General features: G+C 35.2%; 1 protein-coding gene across 4 annotated transcripts in view; it reads right to left on the reverse strand.

The window, feature by feature from the left end:
- LOC150105306 (polyamine-transporting ATPase 13A3-like) overlaps positions 1–17,615 on the reverse strand; it is a 479,234-nt gene that overhangs the window by 20,373 nt on the left and 441,246 nt on the right. The gene's annotated exons all lie outside the window — the stretch shown is intronic.

Consider the following 17,615-nt stretch of genomic DNA (forward strand, 5'->3'; position numbering starts at 1 on the left):
TCAGTTCCTATTGCAGACTTCTTATTCAATGTGCACAACAACTCTAGTACCCCTCCACATACACCTGAGTTTTTTCATCCAGTGAAGAGGTAGCAGTGAGCTCAATGTTCCATATGCCAGGTTGACAGGCTTTTAGCAAAATATCCACTCATTAGTTGAACAATGTCTTCTTTAGTCACCTGCATACCATTTGCATTCAGTGGAGTTATTCTTCCATATTCATTCCTTCTTTTACTTGCAGTGTAACAACAGAATTCTTTTGGGCTGTCTTTAGTTTGTAGAGCCTGTTTCCTTTCATACCCAGACTTAGCTTTATATATATATATATATAGTGTGTGTGTGTGTGTGTGTGTGTGTGTGTGTGTGTGTGTTATATTTATTATTTAGCAGCATCTCACCTGTTTTAATCTTTTTTTGTCTCAGTAATACTGTTTAACTGGGTGATTCTCCAGTTGGCATGAAATTTCAAGTTATTACATAATTTTGTTTTGTTTAAGTCAATAAAGAATAGAAATTGGTCTTAATTTCAAGCTGCTATCCTCACTCTCTTGGCATCTTTAATGTTATCCAGCTAGATACCTATTAATTTGGCACACCATGAGAAGGTGTGTATTCGAAATTAGGTCAGATGACCCTTAAGCAATCCCTTCACAAATATTAACACAAATTTAATTTTGTTTAAATTAAATAAAATTATTTAATGTCAAAGATGTAGTATTAATAATTAATGCAACATAAACAGATAAGAAACAGGAGTGTGTGGGTGGCTAGTACACATGAAATAATATCTGTGCTTATGCAGGCAAATAATAATGTTGTAAAGAAAATAGTCATTTAAATTCAAATTGATATGCATCATCATCATATGTAATGTAATAGCTGAAGATGAAAATAAACTTTCATTCAAATGATTGCCTTTTAAATAATCAATTGAATTCATCAAAAAAGTTTCCATGACAATATGACAGTAGAACGCAATTAAGATTTCACAGCTAGTTTCTGATTCACAAAATTTGTTCCAAATTAATCCAGTATTAGATCAGCTCTTTTACATTTCAATTTTCACCCCCAACTTTCAACTCTATATGTTGAAAGTTTTTTCACTTGGTTATACTATAAATTAAAGATGCCAAGAAATTATATTCTTGGTTTCATAATTTATACAAGTGTAAGCAAACAAAGTTTGCACCTAAAGTCACTTCACAACTGGGTTACTTGTATATAGAGGCTAATGACTTCATATTAATTGCCTTAGTATCTTGGCATCTTTGATTTATAGTATAACCAAGTGAAAAAACTTTCAACATCTATCTCTAACCCAGAGTATTTTATTAATAAGATGTGACAACTTGTATCTGGAAATATGACTTCTGCATTACTTCACTTTGGTATCACTTCTGGGTCTGGCTCCCACCGATGAGACCTCAGTAAAGGTTGAAAGTGGTAATGGGTAGTGGCCCTTCCCATAATGCTTAACTTTATACATGTCCATAAGGATATGTGCTTTGCATTATGGGATACTAAGGCAATTGATGTGTAATCATCCTCTATATACAAGTAGCTCAGTCGTGAAGTGACCATGTGCAAACTTTGTTTGCTTACGCTTGGATAAAGGATGAAATCAAGAATACAATTTCTTGGCATCTTTAATTTGTAACTTGTTTATATCTTGGTCTTCTTTCTGTTTTTTTTTTTGTTTTGTTTTGTTTTGTTTTTAACACTTGTTTTGCTAATCTTTCTTCTCCCATTTTGCTTAATGTAACATACCATCTTTTATTAGCTGTACGACATTCTTGAATATTAATCATGTGCTGTTATTTTCTGATATCTTTGTTTTTAATATGGTTCTACATTGATGTGATATTTTCATCCCCCATTCCTCCTCATTTCCCCCTCTTCTTCAGAACGCTTATATCTGTAGTTTTCAGTCTTAGATCAAATGTTTTTTTTTCAAACTAGAACTATGATCCACATGGTAAAATTAGTTTGGGCACTGTCCTATGTATTATCACCATGATGTTTTGACTCATTTCTGTCTTATTCTGCATTTAATCTGTTGGCTTCCTGCCAAACCATCTCTTATCCATTTTCATATTATTTTGTTATGTTTATTAAAAACTATAACTTAGTAGCTAAAAGGAATGTGTAACCTTGTGGAGAATTTAATTAACTTTTTCTTTTCTGGCCTGTTTTTAAACTAAATTTATCACTACAATTATTTGATTTGGCTAAAAGCTCGTGAATAAATATAGCTGATTTATTTAGGAATACAATTTAATTTACAGTGAAGAACTTAAGCGGGGTGCTTAAGGGTCAAAGCTGTATAACTGAGAGGAGACCTCCACATAGCCTATAAAGAAATGCGGAGAACCGACCAGGGCTTCTAACCTAATGTCCAATCCTCACCTTCTCGTGGTACACCCTGTTGGGTATCTACTTTGATACTGAACGAACGAGGATGGGCTGGCAATTTGGGATTTAGCCGACCAAATTGTATTCTTATTGGTTAAACCAAAATAAAAAATGATGGTACAACATGACAAAATATCATGCCGGCTAGGGCGTCCCCCGGTTAAACAAGGCCCCCGTTGTTTTTGGCAGGGAACCAGGGCGAACAGCGAAAAGTCAGCTACTGGAACAAATCTGAAAACAAACCCCAACTCAACATCACCAGAGTTAAAGATCGGTACTATCAACGTAAGAAGCCTGAATGACAAAGAAATGGAGCTAGCTGAGGAATCAGATAAGTACCAGATCGACATAATAGGGGTGGCTGAAACAAAAAAGACCAAAACTGGTGAGATCTTTCTGAGCAATAAATACAAAATGTTATATTCAGGCAATGACAATCAAGGAAAAGAAGGAGATAGCCATAGTATTCAACACAAAATACGAGGCTAAACTTCTTGAATGGCAGTCAGTCTCAAGTAGAGTCATGTGGGCAAATATGAGAATGGGGAACCAGACAATGAGACTTATTTGTGCCTATGGTCCCACAGAAGGTTCTACTAAGGTAGAAGTGGAGGAATTTTTTGAGGCTTTAGAAAAAGCAACTGACACAATTAAAAAGGAAAAGTTGGCCCTTGTTGTTGATCTAAATAGCAGAGCAGGAAATGATTGTGAGACATACAAAAATATTTTGGGAAAAATGTGGAGAAAAGAGCAAAGCTAATATTAATGGCAAATATCTGTTGGATTTCTGCTCAGGACATCATCATCATCATCAAATTCCTGCCATGTACCCTCAAGGGGTGTACAGGATATGACAGTACTACATGAAAAAATTACATCATTACTAACTTCCTATCTACAATTTTCCTCCAACTCAGTCTCTTGCTGGTCAAGACTCCAACATTATCAGATCTTATATTTCTATCCTCTAAGGTACTTTGTACTGTATCAATCCACCTATATCTTGGTCTTCCTCTGGGTTGTTTTCCTGCCAACCTGGCAGAAAACACTTGTTTTGCTAATCTTTCCTCTCAAATTCTGTTTAAGTGACCATACCATCTGAGATTAGCTCTGCTAACGCATTCCTGGATGCTGACAATGTCAAGTTCTTTCCTAATATCCTAAATTTTAATATGATATTGCCATTGATGCCTTCTGTTCACGCCTCTAATCTTTCTCAGGACTCTCATATCTGCGGTCTCTAGTCTTTGGTCAAGTGTTTTACTTCTGACCCAGCTCTCAGATCCTTAAGTTAAAACTGGTTTGAACACTGTCTGGTATACAGCTAATTTAGTGTTCCGACTAATTTCTCTCTTATTCCATATGAATTTATTCAATTGACTTCCCACCATACCAGCTTTGCTGATTCTGTTGTCTATTTCTATATTTAATTTACCATCTTCAGTAAAAATCGTGCCTAAGTAGCTGAAATGTTTTACTTGTTCAACAGGTTCTCCATTCACAACACAGTTGACATTTTCAAGGATTCTGCCTATTTTCATTGTCTTCGCCTTTTTATTGCTGACCTTCATACCATATTTATTACAACAGCTATTCAATTTAGTCAGAGAATCTTGCAGACTTGTAGCGGATTTATTTAGAATTATAACATCATCCGCATAAAGCAAAGAGCTGACATTAACATCTCCAATTTTGATGTCAGGTTTAATACCACTTTCCTTCATAATGTGATCCATATAGATAATGAATAACAGAGGGGATAATGTACATCCTTGACTCACACCAGATTTCACATTAAACCATCTTCCTGTACTTCCTTCAATTCTAACTGCTGACTTACAACTTAAATAAAGACTAAGTATTGCTTGATATAATGCCCCGTTGACACCATATAGCTGTAGCGTATTGAATAGCTTCTCTCTTGGCACCTTGTCATATGCCTTTTCCAAATCGACAAAACTTAAATACAGATCTTTGTTATATTCCCATGCTTTCTCGACTATTTGTCGTAAAGTGAAGATCTGATCCTGACCTCTATTTGGTCTGAATCCAGCTTGTTCTTCACCAAGCTTTTCTTCCACAATTCTTCTCAACCGTTTCTCAAGAATACTTGCATAGATCTTGTCAGGAACACTCAGTAGGGAAATACCTCTGTAATTCTTACATTCAGTTTTATTTCCCTTTTTATATATGGGTACTATGAGAGCTCTACTCCAATCATCGGGAATTCGTCCCTCTGTCCAGGCTTTCTGAATTATGCAGTGCAGCCACTGTAAGACTTTCATACCACCATACTTCAGCATTTCTGGTCGAATATCATCTACTCCTGCTGCCTTTCCACATTTCAAGCCTTTGATGGCTTTTTCTACTTCAAGTATGGATATGTATTCCTGACTGCATGCCTGGTCAGTGTTTTTTTATCACTGTGCTGTCATCACTGCTTGTTTTATTTAGCAGTTTTTCAAAGTATTTACCCCATACTTCAGGGATATCTTTTTCTCCCATTTTCATGTCACCTTTATCATCTCTAACTCCTTTTACAGCACTCTTTCCTCCATTCCTAAGCTTCTTCAACAACCTCCAGAATATTCTCACACCTTCTTGATATTTATTTTCTATATTCTTGCCAAAGTCCTCCCATGACTTTTGTTTAGCTAGTTTTACACACTGTTTAGCTTTCTTACATTTGTCTCTGTATTCTGTAAGAGTAAAAGCTGACTTATTTGCCTGGAACTTTTGATATGCTTTCTTCTTTTCCTTCACTGCCTCTTTAACTTCCTGTGTCCACCAGGGAGTTCTGATTTTTTTATCCTTGCACACAACCTCACCACATGCCTCTCTGGCAGAATCAATCAATGTTTTCTTCAGAATTTGCCACTGAATCTCCAAGGTTTGATTCCTGTTCTCAAACTCTTTCATTTTCTTTTCAATAATCTGTCTGTATTTTAGTCTACAGTTCACATCTGAGAGCTGCTCAACTTTTATTTGCTTTAAAACTTTCTTACATGTTATTCTTTTCAATATGAAATTCAATTTTATCCTGTTCAAGACTAAATAGTGATCACTTCCAATTTCAAATCCTCTGTACACTCTGGTGTCTTGCACCAGGGAGAAAACATCACTATCAACAATAACATAGTCAATGAGACTTTTCTTATTCCTAGCCTCTTCTCTCCATGTGAATTTGTGCACATTTTTATGTTGGAACATGGTGTTAGTAATAACCAGTCCATGTCCTGAGCAGGGGTGCTTAAGGGTCAAAGCTATATAACTGAGAGGAGACCTCCACATAGCCTTCAAAGGAATGCGGAGAACCGACCAGGGCTTCTGACCTAATATCCAATTCTCACCTTCTCGTGGTGCATCCTGTTGGTTATCTACCTGGATACTGAACGAATGAGGATGGGCTGACAATTTGGGATTTAGCCGATCAAATTGTATTCTTATTGGTTAAACCAAAATAAAAAATGATGGTACAACATGACAAAATTTCATGCTGGCTGGGGCGTCGCCCGGTTAAACAAGGCCCCCGTTGTTTTCGCCAGGGAGCCAGGGCAAACAGCGAAAAGTCAGCTACTGGAATAAATCTGAAAATAAACCCCAACTCAACATCACCAGAGTTAAAGATCGGTACTATCAACGTAAGAAGCCTGAATGGCAAAGAAATGGAGCTAGCCGAGGAATTAGATAAGTACCAGATCGACATAATAGGGGTGACTGTAACAAAAAAGACCAAAACTGGTGAGATCTTTCTGAGCAATAAATACAAAATGTTATATTCAGGCAATGACAAACAAGGAAAAGAAGGAGTAGCCATAGTATTCAACACAAAATACGAGGCTAATCTTCTTGAATGGCAGTCAGTCTCAAGTAGAGTCATGTGGGCAAATATGAGAATGGGGAACTGGACAATGAGACTTATTTGTGCCTATGATCCCACAGAAGGTTCTACTAAGGTAGAAGTGGAGGAATTTTTTGACGCTTTAGAAAAAGCAACTGACACAATGAAAAAGGAAAAGTTGGTCCTTGTTGGGGATCTAAATAGCAGAGGAGGAAATGATTGTGAGACATACAAAAATATTTTGGAAAAATTTGGAGAAAAGAGCAAAGCTAATAATAATGGCAAATATCTGTTGGATTTCTGCTCAGGACATGGACTGGTTATTACTAACACCATGTTCGAACATAAAAATGTGCACAAATTCACATGGAGAGAAGAGGCTAGGAATAAGAAAAGTCTCATTGATATGTTATTGTTGATAGTGATGTTTTCTCCTTGTTGCAGGGCACCAGAGTGTACAGAGGATTTGAAATTGGAAGTGATCACTATTTAGTCTTGAGCAGGATAAAATTGAATTTCATATCGAAAAGAATAACATGTAAGAAAGTTTTAAAGCGAGTAAAAGTTGAGCAGCTCTCAGATGTGAACTGTAGACTAAAATACAGACAGATTATTGAAAAGAAAATGAAAGAGTTTGAGAACAGGAATCAAACCTTGGAGATTCAGTGGCAAACTCTGAAGAAAACATTGATTGATTCTGCCAGAGAGGCATGTGGTGAGGTTGTGTGCAAGGATAAAAAAATCAGAACTCCCTGGTGGACACAGGAAGTTAAAGAGGCACTGAAGGAAAAGAAGAAAGCATACCAAAAGTTCCTGTCAAATAAGTCAGCTTGTTCTCTTAGAGAATACAGAGACAAATGTAAGAAAGCTAAACAGTGTGTAAAACTATCTAAACAAAAGTCATGGGAGGACTTTGGCAAGAATATAGAAAATAAATATCAAGAAGGTGGGAAAATATTCTGGAGGTTGTTGAAGAAGCTTAGGAATGGAGGAAAGAGTGCTGTAAAAGGAGTTAGAGATGATAAAGGTGACATGAAAATGGGAGAAAAAGATATCCTTGAAGTATGGAGTAAGTACTTTGAAAAACTGCTAAATGAAACAAGCAGTGATGACAGCACAGTGATAAAAAACACTGACCAGGCATGCAGTCAGGAATACATATCCATACTTGAAGTAGAAAAAGCCATCAAAGGCTTGAAATGTGGAAAGGCAGCAGGAGCAGATGATATTCGACCAGAAATGCTGAAGTATGGTGGTATGAAAGTCTTACAGTGGCTGCACTGCATAATTCAGAAAGCCTGGACAAAGGGACGAATTCCCGATGATTGGAGTAGAGCTCTCATAGTACCCATATATAAAAAGTGAAATAAAACTGAATGTGAGAATTACAGAGGTATTTCCCTACTGAGTGTTCCTGGCAAGATGTATGCAAGTATTCTTGAGAAACGTTTGAGAAGAATTGTGGAAGAAAAGCTTGGTGAAGAACAAGCTGGATTCAGACCAAATAGAGGTCAGGATCAGATCTTCACTTTACGACAAATAGTCGAGAAAGCATGGGAATATAACAAAGATCTGTATTTAAGTTTTGTCGATTTGGAAAAGGTATATGACAAGGTGCCAAGAGAGAAGCTATACAATACTCTGCAGTTATATGGTGTCAATGGGGCATTATATCAAGCAATACTTAGTCTTTATTTGAGTTGTAAGTCAGCAGTTAGAATTGAAGGAAGTACAGGAAGATGGTTTAATGTTAAATCTGGTGTGAGACAAGGATGTACATTATCCCCTCTGTTATTCATTATCTATATGGATCACATTATGAAGGAATGTGGTATTAAACCTGATATCAAAATTGGAGATGTTAATGTCAGCTCTTTGCTTTATGCGGATGATGTTATACTTCTAAATAAATCCGCTACAAGTCTGCAAGATTCTCTGACTAAATTGAATAGCTGTTGTAATAGATATGGTATGAAGGTCAGCAATAAAAAGACAAAGACAATGAAAATAGGCAGAATCATTGAAAATGTCAACTGTGTTGTGAATGGAGAACCTGTTGAACAAGTAAAACATTTCAGCTACTTAGGCACGATTTTTACTGGAGATGGTAAATTAAATATAGAAATAGACAACAGAATCAGCAAGGCTGGTATGGTGGGAAGTCAATTGAATAAATTCATATGGAATAAGAAAGAAATTAGTCGGAACACTAAATTAGCTGTATACAAGACAGTGTTCAAACCAGTTTTAACTTATGGATCTGAGAGCTGGGTCAGAAGTAAAACACTTGACCAAAGACTAGAGACCGCAGATATGAGAGTCCTGAGAAAGATTAGGGGCGTGAACAGATGGCATCAATGGCAATATCATATTAAAAATGAGGATATTAGGAAAGAACTTGACATTGTCAGCATCCAGGAATGAGTTAGCAGAGCTAATCTCAGGTGGTATGGTCACTTAAATAGAATGGGAGACGAAAGATTAGCAAAACAAGTGTTCTCTGCCAGGTTGGCAGGAAAATAACCCAGAGGAAGACCAAGGTATAGGTGGATTGATACGGTACAAAGTGCCTTAGACGATAGAAATATAAGATCTGATAATGTTGGAGTCTTGACAAGTAACAGACTGATTTGGAGGAAAATTGTAGATAGGAAGTTAGTAATGATGTAATTTTTTCATGTAGTACTGTCATATCCTGTACACCCCTTGAGGGTACATGGCAGGAATTTGATGATGATGATGAAGATTTAAGCTTATCACCATCGAATATCAGTTTTAATACTGCTTTTCTTAATAATGTAGTCCATATCACACCATATTCCTGTACATCTTTCTATTCTGATAGCCAGTTTGTAACTTACAATTTATGTGGAAGGTTTCATTTACACCAGATGCATTTAGTGTTATGAACAGTTTTTAGTTGAAACCTTATCATATGCTTTTTATGAGATTAGTTGATCATAAATAGAGATCCTGATTATATTTCCAGTAAAAGTGACAGCCCTTATTTGGTATAAATTCAATCTTTTCATTTCTTTTTTTCAGATATGCTTGCATAAATCTTTCATAGAAAAGTGAGCAAGGAAATTCCTCTCTAATTTGCATATTCAGGTTCATTTCTCTGATCTATGAATTTCAGGATCAGAGTTCTACTCCAGTCATCTGACAGTGTGTTCAAACTTAAATGATTTAGTAGCTGCTGCAAAACTTTTACATAACTACAGTATATTTCAGTATCTGCGATCAAATATCACTTACTACTCCAGCTGCTTTCAACATTTTAAGTTTCTAATCACAGCTTTTCTACCACTAGTACAAATATATAATAACAAATATATTATTATAAAAACTATCTCTGGGATAGTTTTTATGATAATTCTATTGGAGGTTACTGTCCCTAAGAAATAAAAATAAAAAAAAAAACATGATAGGGATCACGTTTTTTTTTAAATTTTTATTTCTTAATAATATCATCATCTTTATTGTCTCTTGCATTCCTTTTGTGGTCCTCTTTTCTCTAAACTTTTTTTTTTTGCAGCCTTCAAAACATTTTTTCACTATGAGCTATTTATTCTCTATATTCTTTCCATGAAGTTTTTTCAAGATTGTTACCATTCCTATATTTATCTCTGTATTCTTTAAGAGCACATGCTGACTTATCAAAAACTTTCTATATGACTTCTTCTTTTGCTTCAATTCCTTGGTCCATTATGGAATTGCAACACTTTTTAAGTTGCATGCCAAGTTGGATTTACCACTTTCAACTTTCAAAAATGCCTTAAAATATCTTATCTTATATTTTTAATGGATGTTAAAAGAGTTTACCAACAAAGAAAGAAGGAAACTGATGCATTTTTAAATAGCCAGAGGTCAAAAATATATCTGTTTTCCTTCTTTTAATATGATTCTATGTTTGGGAAAATGGTGTGAGGAAGACTATTCTAAAGAAAAGAGACAGTTGTAATGAAAAAAGAGGATAAGAAATTGCTTTGGTAAATCTGAAGCTGAAGCATGTTTAATCTAATCTAAGTATGTTTATACATGCTTTGAGGAATCATGGTAGCCAGTTTGGTGAAGCAGTGCTAATGAAAATACCTGAAGAAAAGGACATATGAGAAAAATTATTAGAGTGAAGGCAGAGGATAATTTATTAACTGGACTCTCCTCTTGATAGCATTGAGCATTTTATTAAGGCTTTTTTGTGAACCACCCCCAAATATGAATGCAGTATTTTGAGGTTTGGGTGATTCATTTTCTTGTATAGTGAAACCTGTGGAGTATTCATAACCATAAAATAACACGTATGCCACAGTAGACTTTAATAATTTAAATTTTTCATATTAAAAAGTTATCTACTGTGGCACATGTGTTATTTTATAGTTGGGAGCTTCATGATTTATATACTGTTGTGAGCTGTAGTTGGATGCACACCTCAAAGAGGTGGGGAGATGAATTTGGAGCAAAATTGGCTATGTTTTCTGAAGAACTGCAAGATTCTCATAGTAGGGCCTCACATGGCAGATAGGCAGTGATCCCTAAGGCCAATGTGCATTGCAAACAGAAGAGAAGGAAATGACAAACCACTTTGGTATATATATTTTGCCAATAAAATTTTATAAACACGGGCTCAAGTTATTAAGATATGGTACGTGAAGATGAGATATTCAGGCTGGAAGGCATTTAGAATGCTTACTAGGGAGGAGCAGGGAAAACAAAAATGGCAAAGCCTGATTACAGTCTTGTGGAAGTTTGTCTTCTGATAGGTAATTTTAGAACATGTATCCATTTTACTAATTTGTATAAAAACAGATATAAAAGAACAGGTCATTATTTTAGAAGTTTTAGAAGAAATGGAATGGCATTCATAGTTAAAAAGGGGTATGGAAAATATATTTTGAGTTACAAGTTGGTGTCAAACCATAATCCAAACCCAAATAAAGACATATCCAGTGATTGTCTCTCACAAAGGTTTATGTACTTATTACATATTGCATGCTGGTAATTCACCTAATGGTAGATAAGAAATCATAGAACTTATATTTGGTAACAGAAAGAAGATAAGTGCTATCAAAGCAGCAAAAACACTACTGGTGCAGACTGTGGAAGAGATATCCTGATTGGTTAGGTTAATGAAATTAAGGGCTACTCAGAAACAAAGGAACTGTATTGGATTTGAATTAAATCATATAAAGTAGAAGTTGGAAAGAAGCTAAAAAATTTAGATAAGACAGGAAGAAAATCAAAAGAAATGTGAGAAGAAGAAACAAAATATGCAGTAATGGAAGTGAAGAAAAATCTAATCAAATCAATGAAAAAAAAAAAAGGATTGTAAAATGGCTGGCAGAAGAAGAAAAATGAAATTCCAAAAAAAAAGTCAAATCCAAGAGAATGTGAGAATGACAGAACTATTGCTTTAATTTCGAATGATTTACTGGGGTTCCGAAGAAGAAGAAGAAATGATAGTCAACTTGAAGAAGGATAGGTATTAGGAAAAGAGCTCCATTAAATCTTTAACATTTTTTAGTTTAAACTTATTAAACTAAAATTATGAAAGTTAATAGGCAAAGATAATGAAAATTGCTTTCACATCCACTAATTACTGGAAAGATGTAATGTGAGGATGTTAAAGCTAGATAATTAAGAAGCCAGATGGCAACTAAGATTTATTTGAATTACGGACATGGAGGGGACCATCAAGAATGAATGCTCCTTGGAGGCATTCACTGTTAAACAGAAGTTAATGCACTTTGCATATTTTGCAAGCAGATGAATCACTGGGAAAAAGTAATATGTTATGGAAGGTTAAGGGTATGAGAAGTAGAGGAAGGTAGGAAACGAGCTGAATAGGCAATATGAAGAAACTTACCAAATTACAAATTTCAAAAGAAGAGACTAAATGAGATGTCTATGTTCACTAGATCAAAAGTTTGAAATAACTAGAAGGCACATAACGATAGTTGTAGAGATAAGCTGTAGTGCTATGAACAGATGATTACAGGATTTTTGGAGCTAAAGAGATGTGATGTGTTTGTGCCAAGAATGGTTACAGGTGTGAGCTAGCCTGGACATGAATATGACTGGAGATCTGAGGATTATCAATGATAAGCAAGTGAATTAGGTGCAATTTGATGAATGAGGGTGAAAGAACTATGAACTTACTGAGGTTTACCAGTTTCAACAAATAGCTGGATTCTATTGTACCTGGCTGGGTCAGGTCCTAAAGAGACATAATAAGATGCTAGTGAAGAAAATGGTCACATTATAAAAAATTAATTTCTTGTGGTTATGGTAAGAATATAAAGAATGACCTCCAGCAAATAGTTTTGAATGTAGGGAGTTTTAAGAATAAATTAGATAAATATTGGTTAAAGGACACAATCTTAATCAATGTATAGATGAGTAGTTAGCATGTAATTAAATGTTAAGAATATATTAACATATTAAATAGCAAGCTAAATTAGATTAGAGAATCCTATCAAGTAATTGTTATTAATTTGAAATCACAGTTGATAAGCATATGCTATTAATTATTATTTGGGTCCCCCATAGCTCAATTAATAATGATGATGGCAGCCTTTGATTGGAAAGACCTGGTGTTCAAATCCTGTGTAGGACATGAAAAACTGTTATAGGGAGAATAATAAAGCAACACGCAAAAACCACAGTGATATCTTTAATTAGTAAAAGGGTTAATTAGTAAATTTGTTATAGGACAAGTTATTCCATCTCATGTGGAGGCATGAATTTTTTTTCATCACTTGGAATTTTTTTTTCCCCCCATAGGATTAATTGTCCTCTCTTAGTAAGAATGATTTCTATAAAGTCAAGTTATTTGGCTGTGATAGGGCCATGAATTTTATGCTGACAGAATGATGATTAATTATTATTATTTGTTCATTTTAATGAGTTGAAAGTTTATTTTTCACTTGGTTAGACTATAATAAATTTAGTTTAATCCTTTATCCAAGTGTGAGCAAACAAAGTTTGTGCCTGAAAGTATCTTCAGGACTAGGGTAAGGTAGTACAACACCAGGTAACTCGTTGCAAAGGTGGACCAAGCTAACATCACTCCTATCTCAGTATCTCCCATAATGCAAAACACATCTCCTTGTGGATATGTATAATGTTATGCATTAAGGGAAGGACCAGACTAGTTTCGACCTTTATTGAGGTCTCTTCAGTGGAAGCCAGGTCCAAGTGGAGATACCAGGCAGAAGCATTAGCAAGGTCATCTCTACCTATAGGAGTTGCCAAACAGTGTGCCACCTTTTTATTAAATTACTCTGGATTTAGAGAAAGATGTTGCAAATTTATTTTTCACTTGGTTAGACTATAATAAATTTAGTTTAATCCTTTATCCAAGTGTGAGCAAACAAAGTTTGCGCCTGAAAGTATCTTCAGGACTAGGGTAAGGTAGTACAACACCAGGAAACTCATTGCAAAGGTGGAGCAAGCTCACAACATTATGGGAGATACTGAGATAGGAGTGTTGTGAACTTGCTCAACCTTTGCAACGAGTTGCCTGGTGTTGTACTACCTTACCCTAGTCCTGAAGATACTTTCAGGTGCAAACTTTGTTTGCTCACACTTGGATAAAGGATTAAACTAAATTTATTATAGTCTAACCAAGTGAAAAATAAACTTTCAACATCTTTCTCTAAATCCAGAGTAATTTAAGAAAAAGGTGGCACACCGTTTGGCAGCTCCTATAGGAGGAGATGACCTTGCTAATGCTTCTGCCTTGGTATCTCCGCTTGGGCCTGGCCCCCACTGAAGAGACCCCAATAAAGGTCGAAACTAGTCTGGGTAGTGGCCCTTCCCTTAATGCATAACATTATACATATCCGCAAGGAGATGTGTTTTTCATTATGGGAGATACTGAGATAGGAGTGTTGGTAGCTTGTTCCACCTTTGCAAGGAGTCGCCTGGTGTTGTACCACTTTACCCCAGTCCTGAAGATACTTTCAGGCACAAACTTTGTTTGCTCACACTTGGATAAAGGATTAAACTAAATTTATATTTTAATGAGTTATTATAAAGGTGATAAGTTAAATATGAACATGCAGCAACTCATCTCATCTGCTTGATAATGGGTTGAGTCCACTAAGAAAAAAGGTTCTCCACTTATTGCGATCTTTAGCCATCTCAATCATGACTCTATAGCTGGGTAGATGAGAATGCTCTTTTAGCAACTTTATCCAAGTACTTCTTGGTCTGCCTCTAGGTCTTTTTCTTCCTATATATCCATTCAGAGATAAATATGGGAGTCTATGAGGGGCCATTCTCTGAATATGATCAAACCATCTCAGTTGATGCTTAATGATTGTGTCTATTATATTATCTGGGAAGTTTAAATCTGTTCTGACTTGATCATTAGTCTTGTGATGCATCCAGTGGGTATTATTAATTTTTCTGAGGCATTTCATCTCAAATGCTTGAAGTTTCTTGATTGGTTGTTGAGTTAATCACCAGGCTTCTGAAGCATAAGTAGCCATTGGGATAATAATTGTTTTATATAATTTTAATTTCAGACTTGTTGGGATTTTTTTATTATTCCATATTGTTGAGGTTACTAGATATAAGACCGACAAGATAAACATATTTATTAACTTGTTCCAGCAAGTGATTTTCAAGATTTATAGAAATATTTTCTTCTTCTCTACCTATCTTCATTATTTTTGTTTTATGAAGATTTATTTTCATACCATAAGTTTTACAAGTCGTTAGACAAGTTATAAGTTTTACAACTATTAAAATATTAATAGTTTTTTCTAGCTGTGGTTTAGAATCTGCTAAAATAATGATATCATCCACGTATTTTATGTAATTAATGTTGGTACCATTGATTTTTACACATGGTTCATCAGCTATGGTTTTACAGACTTCTTCTAGGAAGATGATAAAGAGTTGAGATGAGAGAACATCCCTGCATTACACCTTTCTCAACTCTGTAATCCTCGGTTTTAATATTGTTTGTTTTAACAAAAGCTTTGGTGCCTCCATAATAATTTGTAATAAATGTTAAAATATCAGAATCCATTTTTACGTTTTTTAGGATAGTGATCAATTTGTTTCTATTAACTGAATCAAAGGTTTGCTTAAAATCTAAGAAACAGCAGTATATGGGCAGGTTGTATTCCCAATATTTTTCTGCTATATTATTAATGGTGAAGATATGGTCTATAGTGGATCTATGTGGCCTGAATCCTGCTTGGTTTTCCTCTATAATTTTTTCTGTAAGCACCTGTGTTCTCTTTTGTATAATTTGAATGAATAGTTTATAACTATGATTTAAGAGTGTTATAGGTCTATAATTTTCACATATTCTTTTGTCTCCTTTTTTGTGAATTGGTATAATAATTCCTGTTTTCCAGTCAGTTGGAATTACTTCAGTATAAAGAATTTGATTAAATAAATTCATTAAGAAATTAATAGCTTCCTTGCTCCCATATTTCTATAGATATTTCATCTTTACCTGTAGCTTTTGAAAGTTTCATTTGGTTTATTGCATTTATAATTTCTGCTGGGGTTATGGATGGTGCCTTTTCATATATCATCTTTTCTGTTATACTTTCCTCTTCCTGTTCTTTTTGAAATAATGTTTGATAGTAGTCCTTCCAAATTATTTTAATATTTTGTATTGACCCAGTTTCCAGATTGTTTTTATCTTTCATTGTTAACGGTTTATCTTCATAGATCTTAGTTAATTCTTTGATAATTTTGTATACTGTTTCATTATCATTTCTTTTATTAGCTTCTTCGCACTGTTTTGCTTTTTCCTCCTAGTTATTTTTGGCAGATATGCACATTTTATCAATTTTGTTTTTAAGATTCTTATAATGTTGTTTATTTTCTTCTGTATTTTTTATATTTAATATATGCTTTGCTGCTCTTTTTTCCTTCTAAAGTATTTAAAATTTCATGATTTGGTCTTGAAGTTGTACGAAGTATGTTTCTTGCAGTACTTGTAACAATTTTTTTACCTTGATTCCATGTATTTTCTATATTGTCATAGGATAATCTTCTAAACTCATTTCCTATTAGTGTCTGATAGGTAGTTGATTTTGCTGTATAAAGTTGTTTACACGTTTTAGTGAAATATTTTTGTTGAGGAGTGTTTCTTTTAAAATTATCATGTTTAGACTGAGCACATTGCATATAGGTTTGTGTAAATTGTCTATTGGATTTTAGTGAGTATACTTTATGAAACTGTAGTGGTAGAGAATGTGCGAGCAGCTAAGCCTAATTTGAGTAGAAGCTTATTACAGTACTTTGTTGTATGCAACTGCTTAAGGATTTCTGTCACTAGTACTATGCTGCTCAATTTAGTTAAAGAATTCTAATATAACGAGAGAATTCTAATATAACCACCCCTCCTATAAAAACCCTATTGGTTATGAAACAAGCAACACAGAAGACTTGGAATTCAGACACCTTTGCGACGATGATTATTAATCGTTTTGGGACCTGAAATATATGTAGTTTGGTGAAAGAAGGAGCTCTTTTTAATGTGATGAATGTCTTACAACAGTATAAAATTGGACTTTGTGCTGTACAAGAGGCGCGATGGCCGGGACATGGCTCGACCCGCAATCAGGGGTACACACTATACTATAGTGGTGACGACAGAGGAAAAAAGTACCCGGAACTGTGTTTCTAGTTAGTGATAAATTTTTGTGTAATATTTTAGATTTTACACCTGTGAACAATCGGCTATGCACTATTAGAGTTAAGGGATGTTTTCATGTGTCTATTATGAACTGTCATGCGCCTACAGAAGAGAGCTCGGAGGAAGCTAAACATTGTTTCAACGAAGTGCTTGAGCGTACTTGTGCTAATCTACCGTCGTATGACGTCAAGCTAGTAGTGGGAGATTTCAATGCGAAGCTGGGGAGAGAGAGCATGTGTGGCGCCCTTTCATGAGTAGTTAGAGCCTACATGAGGAGTGCAATGATAACGGGATCCGACTAGCGAATTTTGCCGCTGCTACGGGATGTTTTGTAAAGAGACTATGTTTGCACATAAAGACGTCCACAAGCAGACCTGGAGACTGCCGGACAGTAGAACAGCTAACCAAATAGACCATGCACTAGTGTATCAACGTCACCACAGCTCCATCTCGGATGTGAGAAGTTTCAGAGGAGCAGATGGAGATAGCGACCACTATCTGGTAGCCTACGATTTCAGGCACAGAATTGAAGTTGAGAAGCCTGCGTGTCCTACCATACGACTGGCATAGGACCTGGACAAGTTGAAAACGGCGGAAGGCAAGTGGGCTTTCCAGTTAAAGTTGCAGAATCGTTTTGGGGAGTTACAGGAGGAAGAGGATGATCCGGATGGGATGTGGGACACCATCAAAAAT

Source organism: Typopeltis vanoorti, chromosome 6 (assembly GCF_054136105.1).
Source record: "Typopeltis vanoorti isolate ZY-2024b chromosome 6, IOZ_Tvanoo_1.0, whole genome shotgun sequence".
In the NCBI taxonomy this organism is placed as follows: Eukaryota; Metazoa; Arthropoda; class Arachnida; order Uropygi; family Thelyphonidae; genus Typopeltis; species Typopeltis vanoorti.